Source organism: Papaver somniferum, chromosome 7, assembly GCF_003573695.1.
Source record: "Papaver somniferum cultivar HN1 chromosome 7, ASM357369v1, whole genome shotgun sequence".
Classification (NCBI taxonomy): Eukaryota; Viridiplantae; Streptophyta; class Magnoliopsida; order Ranunculales; family Papaveraceae; genus Papaver; species Papaver somniferum.
The window spans coordinates 152,539,302-152,551,637 of NC_039364.1; positions in this window are offsets into that span (position 1 = coordinate 152,539,302).

The window sequence follows — 12,336 nt, forward strand, 5'->3', positions numbered from 1 at the left end:
CAGGAAATTTCCAAGATTTAGATGATGAAGATTTTTGAATTTTGAGCATTTTTAGGGCCTGAAAAAGGCGAAATAGTGAACTTCCAGGAGACCTTCAGAACTTTTCCAGGTTGCATGTTGTCCGATATTTTGGCCACATCTGTTAGCTCGTTCATACGATTGATATGAAATTTTGATATGTTATAGACAACATTCATACGAAGAGAATGGTATATGACCCAACCTTAAGTTCTTTAAAAATTTCTCCCAGTTTGTCGTTTAATATAGGGCAGTGTAGAATCTCTTCAGGTGAGCTTGTATGAAAAACGTGTTTCATGGCTTCTACATTATTTGCTCATGTTTTAGATGCATAGTAAAGAACTTAGATGATGTTAGTTCACTTACATGCTGGATTTTATGGTTGTGTTGGGTTTCCACGCTTGAATCATTCTAATCCGATGTAATCTTCACATTAGGTGCCAAATGCTGAAGTTAGGAATAATGGATCCAACAATGATGACTTGAGCAACCATGGAGCCGTTGATAATGAGACCTCCATCCCTGTACCTCAAGGTCATGTAACACTTGTTGTTGATGCCATGGAGGTGACTGAAACTCCAATTGTGCGTGAGATGATGCAACCCGAATCGAGAATGGAAGAGTTGCTCCAGCCGAAGTTGTTCCCATGATTGCTGACGCTGTTCCAACGACTGAGAACCGGATAATAGTGCATGAGTATCCCAACGCAGGGACTGCTTTTACTCCTCCATTTGGTGAGATACTCCCATATCACAGGTTTCTTGGTAGATTTGTGTTCCCATTGGATATGCTGCTATGTACAAGAAATCGTGGAAGATGTATGGGCACATCGTCGTTACCAAGGATACGGAGCATAGCTATTTCTTGAAGAGGCAAGTAGAAGTCATCTTGCGTGTTATAAATGATATCCGTATCACAGCTAGAAATACTGTCACCCGGGATGTACTCTTTGATTGGGAGTACAACTTGAAGAAAGATGAAGAACTTGGCTTCAATCTGAAGTGGCTTCGTCAAAAGATTGATGCTATCAGGAAAGCAGTGGAAGGTGACACTCCTTTCACCACCAGTGATGCCGTGTTGAAGAAGATGGATGAATCTGCTGAGCTGACCAAGAAGCTGGAGGCGGAGAAAGCTGCTTTGCAAGTTTTGGAGGATGCAGAAAAGCAGAAATCTTATTTTGCTGACTTTCTTTAGTTTTCTTTCCATGATATCTTGAACCTTGGACTTCTGAGAGATGCGAGGTTTTATTTTGGTTTTGATTTCTTGATTGGTTTTGGATTGTGAAATCGATCGTCTTGACCAGTGGACCGTCAGTCCCAGTATTTTGTTAAGTCTCTCCCTTTCGTTTTCCCTTCTTCTGGTGAGACCTAGATAGAGGACCCAGGTAGAAAAATTGATGTAAAGACCTAGGTGGTCGAAGTTGGAGGTACCTTGATGAAGGATTAAGCGGAAGGACCTAGTGGACATCGATCGACCGTGGAGGTTATGAATCCCGTCTAAGAATTGTTGCTTGCATGTTGTATGCTCTGGAAGCTGTAGGAACCTCATACGACGTCGAAATTCGATGCTTGACCCCAACTTTTGAAACTAAGAGACTGAGTTATCACATGAGAAAAGAATAACTCAATTTGGAGTTGCAGAGGTCAGACAACTAAGCGTGCACATTTGTAATTTGTAATCCCGTACAAATTTTTCATATGTCGTAGACCTGACGGTAAAGGCCATATCTTTCAGCTCGTATGCCCGATTGATGCACCCTTTTGGTATGTTGTAGAAGAAACATAGACGAACGTATTTTGTTGAGGAAGTATTGTCCCATTCCTCACCCATTGGTACGTTTTTGTAAACCCATAGCCTGGAGCATGTCGTATCTCACTTGTAGAGGCGATGAGAACATCTTGTAGAAGATTTTGATTTTGTGCCCGTCTGCTGGGAAAGCTTTGGAAAGACGTTCATGTTAGAATATTTTCATGTTTACACATATTGATATGAATCATTAGGGCTTGAAGAAGTATGATCCATAGAGAATGGATAGTTGATGAAGCCGGATGTTGCACCCGAGAGTGATGTTGAGATTACAACTGGAAGTTCTCCATAAATTATTGTTGATGATGAGACCATGAATAGAGTTCCTCCACATGTTAATGCCGATACTATGATTGGAGGTTGATACAGAGACCGAAGATGACAGTCTTTGCTCTTCCGTCCAGTGAGCATGCACGAACTAATTGGTGAGTTGAGCATTCCTAATATAAAGGTGTATTAGGATTTCAATCCAAATCCTCTTGTTATGACCTTACTGTGAAGTGGCTTCGTCATGGAATCGATGTTGTTGCGCGGTAGATAGCAGCAGCAGTCTTCATTCTGGATATGATTGGTGAAGAGAGGAAGTTCCCCAGTCGTGCAGGGGCTTTTGATGTAGAGAGGTTCCGTTTGACGACGTTTCATGGAATGACATTAGGTTGCAATGACTTGTTATGTGGATAACATTTTTTGAAATATATTGAATTGATATTTCCAATAAAATCAAGTCCCCGGTGCATCACTCATTCACTTAGCAGAGTTGAAGGAGTTTGTAGCATCCATTGATGAACGGTGTTGCATCTACTTCAGAAGTCTTATCATGGGATATTGAAGGCTTATCGATTATAATTCAGCTATACTTTGATCGTGTCGGTGTTGAACCCGTGTATCACGTCGAGATATTGTGCTGAAGCTAGAGGCGTTATTATTGAAGGTGTACTCTTTGATTGGGAGTACAATTAGAAGGCTTCTTATGTGCTTGAGCACTGAAGCGTCGAATGTCTTATGCTTGATCGTCTCGGCTCCGTGTATCTTTTGTCGATTCAGCATTCCGCTGCGAGGGATTCAACACTTGTGCAGACATCAGAGATTTCTGATTTTTTGGCACTCGTGGACATTCCTGCAAGTCTATGGAAAAATTCAAAGTGTTCTTTCCCATGCTTCTGTCATCTCTCAGTGGTGAATGTCACGGTGAGATGCTCGATTCAAAGCGGTGTCTGGTTCAACCACTTGGTAAAATATTGCTGGAGTGAGATTACCCACTCATAGCATCTTGTAATAGCAGAGATGCTAGATGAATTGAGTCCCCATGCTAGAATAACATGTGAGGGAATGAAAGACATAGACATGGAAGGAATGAGACTTGCCTGAATGCGAAACCTCTTGATGAATTTCTATGTATCTTTTGCAGGTTATTGTTTTAACCTCATCATAGTTCGAATTTCCTCCAAGTGCTCTGATGATGGAATGTCCGCCAAATCTTCTGGATCAGAACTTTCTTTGTTGGAGAGATATGCAACAAAAGACGTTTTGTTTGTAGTCATGTTTTCAGCATGGGTCCATGCTATCGCGTCTTATCTTGGATTTTCCTGATTATGTGAAACTTTTTATATGTTCAGGTTGACGTATTTTCACCTTGAGACTGATGTAGACATAAGCATCTCTGAGCGTTCCTTCATGGTCTCTGATTGAGATGGGTGTAAGAGTAGCTTCTTGTCGACTGATGCTTGTGACTCTGAGCGATTTCAGTGGAATGATGTTGATGGCGGTGTCAGCATCGATCAACAATCTTCTGAATTCATTTCCTCTAAGATGGACTGTAGTAAGAAGTCCCCAGTTATGCATCTCCTTGTATGTGGCGGGAGGTTCTGGAGGCACTTCTAGAATATGGTTCAAAGCCGTGAACATGTCTTCCTTTTGAGCCTTTGACAGATAAAGCAATTCGCATACATGCCTGACTGAACTGCTTCTTTGAATGGTTGTTCGGAGATTGCGAAAGTTCTGACTGGAAGAGGGCCCCAAGTTAAGTTCCCCAGATCCGACTTTTTCCTTGAATATGCGCTTCAAGATCCTGCAGTCGCTGGTGGGATGATTGACGAACCTATGGAAACGGTAGTAGCGAGGGTTCTCCATTTCTTCTTCAGTTGGTTCTTTTCTGACATATGAAAGCTTGATTGCACCATCCTGGATCCATACATCCAGCAGTTCGATCACCTCTTCGATGGAGAAAGGGAAATCAGGTTCTGCTGGATCTGCATTTTGAGTCGGAGCTTGTGCATCCCGGATTTGACTACTCATTTTTTGGTGATTTCGGAGGAGCTAGAGAAGCGTGCTTGCACTGTGATTCGACTTTCTGTTTGCTCCTTTCTGCAACAACATTTGTGGAAGGCTGGATATTGTACTGATCGTTGACTAGGCGTCGAGTGCTTCGAGATTTCTCGACCTTGCAGACTTTGCTCTTTCTAGTAAAGCATTGCTGATCGCTTGGCTGCTCCAAGGAGTTCTGAGAAAGTCTGGAATCGCAGATTCTCCAACAAGGCTCTGTAGATTGGGATCATTCTGATGTGTTCATGCTCTCCTGGTACCTCCATGAATCACATGTTCTCGAGCGTTCCCTGTTCTGTTGTATAGTGTGAACGTTGGGGAAGTGTAGCTCTTTGGGAGAGGAATCATTTGAGTAGCAGCAGGATATGGAGGTTGATGACGGTGGACAGATGGTGTCTTGTCTTTTCCTCGATCCTCCATGAAGCGTTTCATGTCCTCAAGAGTGATGAAGCCTGCAGGTTTCTTTGTTGGCGGGTTATCTGCAGCCTTGTGGACTTCATCATCATCTACTACATGGATCAGATTGACTTCAGGACCAGCGGCTGGAGATGTTTCTTTGGATTTTCCTTTATCCTGAGATTTCTCTGACATCTTGTCAGTGGGAGTTTTGAGATAATTACACAACTCTTTCTAATTGTTGGCCATGTCAATCTGATTTTTGGCGAGAGTCCCTTGCACCTTCATGAGATCAGCTACGGTAGGTGGATTCTTCCTGAATTCATCAGGACGTTGACCGAAGAGAGGTTGATTTTCGTTGTTGGTGTGAGGAAGAGTATTATCACCACTATTGTTGTAAGCATGTATGGTTTCTGGAATACCATAGTTGTTGCAAGTGCTACCGATGTTCGCGTTAGGATTTGTAACTGAACCTGACCTAAGATTAACCATTTTGGGAAGATATGAGATTGCAACCGAGAGATTAATCTCCCACTGTGGTCGCCAATCAGTAGATGGGTAAAAACGGTTTTCTGGTTTTCTAAGAAAGTGGAGAGTCGAGCGTGTTGTCGAGACTCCTCAACCGAGCGAACTGCTGAACCTCACACAGATGCACCGCTGCAAAGGGGGTGCTTAGATTCGGGAAATCAATATGTTGACTCCGACCTAAACCAAGACAATGGCCGTTCCATAGTCAATTCGGTCGCAAAGAGGGAGATGGGTTGATCTGTATGAGGGAAGCTGAGAGTTGTGTGAGAACAGTGATGATCAAGGATTGTGGGTGTGTTGAAGGTTTCTGCAATATTGTTGAACTGTTGAAGTTGAGTTCTATGAATAAGTTTATATCGAGTTGTTGACGGATAATGATGATAATCGATGATTGATGATATCCTAATGTCCTCGATTTAGACTTATTTATATTGCCTGAATGATATACCACTGATCCCTGTAAGTGTGACGGTTTCTTGAGTGAAAGAGTGGGAAAGTGGGAGATCGTGGTAAAGTCAGTTCCATGTCATGCGGAGACTTGACTGATCGTGCACCCACTACTTTGCTAACTCCTTCAACCGTTTACACGACTTACGCATATTTCTCGTTGTGGATGAATCCACGTGTCGTAGACTGCCAGACCAAAACCCTAAGTGATATCCCCCCATTTGTGACGTGATTGATATTTCAAGAATCGTGGAGTCTGCAAGGCAGACGTGTATTACTTAGTCAGTTGTTTACTGATTTAGACTGTGAGTGTAGTTTTGTTGAATCGAGCATACGTGGTGAATGCTCAGTGATTCATGGATTGAATATGTAGTTCTCTGAGATGTCAATGAATTACTGACTAGAGCGACTGAACAAGTATTTCTCAACTCTACGAATTGCTGAATATTGAGAGTTTTTCGAGCAATTGAGCAAGTATTGCTCAATTAGATGAATTTGATAATTTTGGCGTGCAACTGAGCAAGTGTTGCTCAATTCAAAAAAATACTGAATATTGATAATTTGACGTGCAATTGAGCAAGTGTTGCTCAATTCGACAAACTACTGATGAATTATTGAACATTGATGGTTGGATCAATATTCGAGCAACTGAGCAAGTAGTGCTCAATTAGACGAATTATTTACTGGTGCCGTGACCCAATAAAATATTAATCAAAAATATTGGTGAATTACCGAATATTATTAATTTGGATGTTGATTTCTGAATCAACATTATTTTGTGTTTGAACTTGCTCAGAATGGTGATTCGTGGAACGTTTGTTCGAAACCCTAATTTTATAAATTCTTCATCAATTGGTGAATTGCTGAAAATTGGTCATGAGTGAGGAGGGACCGACCACATGGAATGATGAGCGTCCATGGGTACCCAGTGCTCGAGTGAGCATGCACCAGGGTTCTCAGTTTGAGAGTTGGTGAAAAACGATGATTAAATGCAGGATTCATTATTTATTGAAATATTGCTGGATTCAGCATTACGTGATAAAAACTAGGTATGAGATATGAGGACCGACCAAGAGAGCATGGGACCGGCTCTTGGTGGTCAAGGGACCAGTTGTTGGTCATTTGGAGAATCCCCCAGTTGGTTGGAGAGAGTTGGGGCCCAGTATGAGCAATTGAGCAAATTAGGTCAGAACTATGAAAACGTGTGGGACCGGACTTGTGCAAGCCCTAGGAATGATCCTGGTCAGTCATGAAGGCGTGCACGTGTTTCCATGGTGTCCGTGTTTCCATACTGAGGGTTTCAGTATTTTCTGATGCGCGTTCGAGCAATATCGTGAATTTTCAGAAGAGTTTCATCTTGACTGAGAATTCTCGATTTTTGTTGCAATGAGCATGTATGCTCAATTCATCAATATTTCGAAAATATTAAAATAAAAGTGTTTTAATATTTAAAATTTCCGTTAGAGGCTAGCCAGTCGTGTGACTATGTTGGCTTTTGGTTTTTCGTGATTTGAGCAATATTTGAGAAAATATGGAGAAATCATGAATTTTTCTCAAACCCATGAGTTTCATGAATTGAGCAAAATAATACTTATGCAAGATTAGGGTTTGCAAGGTGTGGGACCGACCATGGCTAGGGCATGGACGGCCGGCTAGGTTTTCCGGTCCCACGCACCTTTCCCTATTTTATTATTTTTCATGAATCCTTGAAGTTATGGAGAATCCTTGAAGTTATGGAGAATCCATGAGTTTTTGTTGAAACGGAGGAGTTTCGTGAGATTAGGGAATAATAATTATGAAAGCTAAGGATTGTGAGGTGTGGGACCGATTGCCGATCGGGCATGGCCATCCGGATGGGTTGACCGGTCCCGCACACCTCTCCTTATTCTATAATATTATTTCGTGAATCCACGAAGTTATGGAGAATTCACGGGTTTTGCAAAAACAAGGAAAGTTGCTAAAACCAAAGAGTTTTCGTGAGTTCACGAAATAACAAAAAATAAGGAAAATAATGGGAGAGGCACGGACCAACCATGGATAGGGCATGACCGGCCGTCTGGCTGGTGGGCCCGGCCTTGGGCGCTTCTTATTATTTTATTAATATTTATTGTTTTCTCCTATTTTGCGAAGGATTCCTCATTATTTCATATTTTCGGACACTCGTTCGTGCATCCGGGTGCTCAGTCATGCATCATTGTCGAGTACACTCACACCATTTTTGTGGGGCTTACTCAGTGATGGTCCAGATGCCCGGTTGTTGAGTATCTATTACTAATCTATGAATTCAGTGGAGAATAATTCATGAAACTGAGTAATAAAAATGAATAGTTGTTCATTATTAATTCGCAGGATCAGCTGTGGATTCGACTACGAATTCAGAATAATAAACAAGCATTACCATCATGTGGGATCGTGGATTCGACCATAGAATCGGAGTAATTAAGATTATCTATTACCATTTCATAAGATCAGTGGATTCAATCATGAAATCAGAGTAATGAGATAGCACAGTTGTTTTATTACAATTCTATGAGATCAAGCCGTGGATTCGACCATGGAATAGGATCAATTATTATTGCCATTCCATGGGATCAGTCTGTGGATTCGACCATGGAATAGGATAAATTGTTATTGCCATTCCATGGGATCAGGCCGTGGATTCGACGATAGAATAGGAGCAACAATAGATTATTCTGGGAATTCAGTAGTGAATGTCACGGCAGGATTAATCTATTGCAGAAAAGATATTATCCAGTTAAAGCGTCACATCTATTCTGAATGATGCATAGTCAGGGAGTCACGATGTTGTTTACGACCTGAAGGCGTTAGTGTTCTCAATCTATGGAGAACCGCCTGAATCTATGCACCGTCTCTCCACATAATCAGGGGAACGGTGAGTGTCACCGACGTCCTGAAAGCGTCCGACGCCCAACTATTCTTCTATGTGGAGGTGGGTCTCTCTCCTGCAATCATGGAACAGTGAGTATCACCGACGTCCTGAAGGCCTTAAGCTCTCAATCTACGGAGAACCTCCCAAATACTTTATTCTGCATAGAGGTCACGACGAAATGTCAGGGATCGAACGCTCAGCTAGTGGAGGCTTTTCGAAAACATATTCATCATGGCTTCGTAAAATATGAATCGTTGCATGCCTGAAAGCCGTGTCAAAAACATGCCTCATGATTTTACGGTTTTTGCCCTTTGTTGAAAACCCACCGTCTATATTACCAGTTAATTGTGTGGAAATAAGATTATTAATTTGTTGAGCCTACGATACCCATCGGGGTCTAACAACCACACCCAATATTTCGCTAAGAAATTTGTATGGACTAACTCCAATATACTTTCAAGAGAATCAACTAGACAATCAGACTCAATCTTAATAAAAGTATATCAAATAGTTATATCTAAATTTCTCAATTTAATTCGCAATCAAATAAATAGGAATTTGCGAGCCCGATTGAATAAGAGAAATAACTTGGACGGTATCACAAACCAATATCCAAGTTTCAATCAATTCAATCAACAACCCAAAGGTCGGATTCAAGTACTAATTGTACTTAACGCACAACCTGTGATATTTCTATTATATAACAAAATATAATGCGGAAAAGAAATAACACAGACACCAGAAATTTTGTTAACGAGGAAACTGCAAATGCAGAAAAATCTCGGGACCTATTCCAGATTTGAACACCACACTGTATTAAGCCGCTACAGACACTAGCCTACTCCAAGTTAACGTCGGACTGGAATGTAGCTGAGCCATAACCAATCTCACACTGATCAAGGTACAATCGCGTTCCTTACTCCACTAAAACCACGCCGGATTCTGCACACTTGATTTCGTTAGCTGATCTCACCCACAACTAAGAGTTGCTACGACTCTAAGTCGAAGACTTGATAAACCAATTTGTCTCACACAGAAAAGTCTATTGAACAGATAAATGTGTCTCACACAGATAAACCTATGAGTTTTGATCCGTTTTTTGATAAATAAAGGTGAACATGAACCAATTGGTATACCGGACTTATATTCCCGAAGAACAGCCTAGAAATATCAATCACCTCACAATAATCTTAATCGTATGGTAGCGAAACAAGATATTTTGGAATCACAAACGATGAGACGAAGATGTTTGTGACTACTTTTTATCTTTCCTATCGGAGAATCAATCTCGAGCAAATCTTAGAGAAGATAATACTCAATATGATAGAACAGAACAAGATCAGAACACGAAACTACAGAGAAAATAGTTGGGTCTGGCTTCAAAATCCCAATGAAGTCTTTAAGTCATTAACCTACATGGTTTCGTGAAAAAACTAAGGTTGAAGGAGAATTGACTCTAGTCGCAACTAGTATCAAACAAGAGGTGTGGGGATTAGGTTTCCTAGTTGCTAGAGTTCTCCTTTATATAATCTTCAAAATCAGGGTTTGCAATCAATGCTACCTTGGTAACAAAGCATTCAATATTCACCGTTAGATGAAAACCTGATTAGACTCAAGCTAATATCTATCAACCGTTATATCAAACTTAGCTTGTTGCACACAAATGAAAAGTGACTTCATTTAGATATGAGTAACCGTACCTAAACATGTGCACCTTGTTGGCTTAACAATTGTTAACCGAAGTTAGCCATATGAACACTTTCATATCAACCTTATTCATCTTAACCACAACTATTTCAAATGACTCAAATGAAACTAGTTATAGAGTTGTTCAATTGTTTATATTCTCGTAGAAGTATACAAGGCACAACGGAAGCAAAATCGATTTTGATTCACTCGAATCAAGTCATGAACATTATATCCACGGTTTACAAAAGATTGCATTCCTTATTATATAAATATATTAGTTCATAAACAAACCAATTCTAGAACTTAACCCACTCAAGTATCAGACGGGTACACATACTTAAGTAGACGGACTTGGACTGTGTCTGACAGTATGCAAACGGGTACGCATACTATCACACATCCAAAACAACAGTTGAATTAGTACGCGTACATGTATGCATACAAAAATTCCCGGACTCCAACTGAGTTCACCAGCACGCATACGGGTACGCATACCAAAGCTCCCGGACTTTACCTGACCTTCCCAGTACGCATACAGGTATGCATACCATACCGGTCTTGGATCAACATATATACAAGTACGCATACTATGTTTATAATCCAATTATGGTTAAGTGTTCTAAACTCTATTTCAATCACTGAAACTTTCTTAGAAGATGACAATAGTTGTTTTCACTAACTATTAGCATCAAAGCGATTTCAAGTTATTGAAATAATCAATATGAAACATTCCGAGTCTGCATTAAATGACTGTATCACACAAATCATGTAAGATGTTACCAGGCGATTTTCACATGATCATCTAATGACTTTCGTCAAGAACATAAGATGAACTTGGTTGAAGTGAAAGCTTACCAACACATATTTCGAGAAATATGTAAGTGACATAAAATAAGCTCGAAATATCAAATGTGTATAATCGAATAGTATATAGTAATACGACTTTTGTCTCAAGAAGGGAGATAGAGTAGAAATAGACTTTATGAGTGATAGATGAGTTTCAGTCTCCACATACCTTTTATTGATGAAGTTCCACAAGCTCTCCTTAGTAGTTATTCTTCTTCAATAGATGAACGTCGTGAAGTATAAAGCTCAACTACACAATCTATCCTAGTCCGAGACATTACTATAAGTAGACTAGAAATCAAGACTTATAGTTTTGATCACTAAACTTGACAAACAAGCTTGATATAACAACACTTGCGAGTTCGACCGAGCAGTGCTCTAACAGGTACGATTACCTATATATAAAATAAGGCATATTTCATTTATGTGTAACAAGCTAGGACCATCTAACGGTGGAGACATATTGCCTTGGATTTGTGTAAACTTAGCTTGAATCTTAATTCAGGTTTTCATCCAACGGTGAATATTTATTGCTTTGTTACAAAGTTATCAAACCCTGATTTGAAGACTATATAAGGGAGAACTCTAGAAACTGGGAAACCTAATCCCCAGACCTCCTGTGTGATACTAGTTGCGACTAGAATTGATTTTCCTTTAACCTAGGTTTTTCCTAAAATCATTATAGGTTAACGACTTGAAGACTTCATTGGGATTATGAAGCCAGACCCAACTATTTTCTTCGTAGTTGTGTGTTCTGATCTTACTTGTTTTATCGCATTGAGTACTATCTTTGTGATTCCACAATATAAAAATAATCACAGATAGGTAAGATATAAAAAATAATCACAAAGCTCTTCGTCTAATTCTTTGTGATTCCACAATAACTTGTTCTACTGCCATATAGTTAGGTTAATTGTGAGGTGATTGATATTTCTAGACTGTTCTTCGGGAATATAAGACCGGATTATCAATTGGTTCCTGTTCACCTTGATTTATCAAAAGACGGAACAAAAACTTCGTAGATATTTCTATGGGAGACAAATTTATCTATCATAATAGATTTTATGTGGGAGACAGATTTGTTTATCAAGTCTTTGACTTTGGGTCGTAGCAACTCATAGTTGTGGGTGAGATCAGCTAAGCGAATCAAGTGCGAGGATTCCTGCTGGGATTTAAAGGCGTAAATAACGCGATTGTACCTTAATCAGTGCAAGATTGGTTAGGGCTCAACTACATTCCAGTCCGAAGTTAACTTGTCGTAGGCTAGAGTTTGTAGCGGCTTAATACAGCGTGGTGTTCAAAATTGGACTAAGTCCCGGGGTTTTCTGTATTTGCGGTTTCCTCGTTAACAAAACTTCTGGTGTCTGTGTTATTTATTTTCTGTATTATATTTA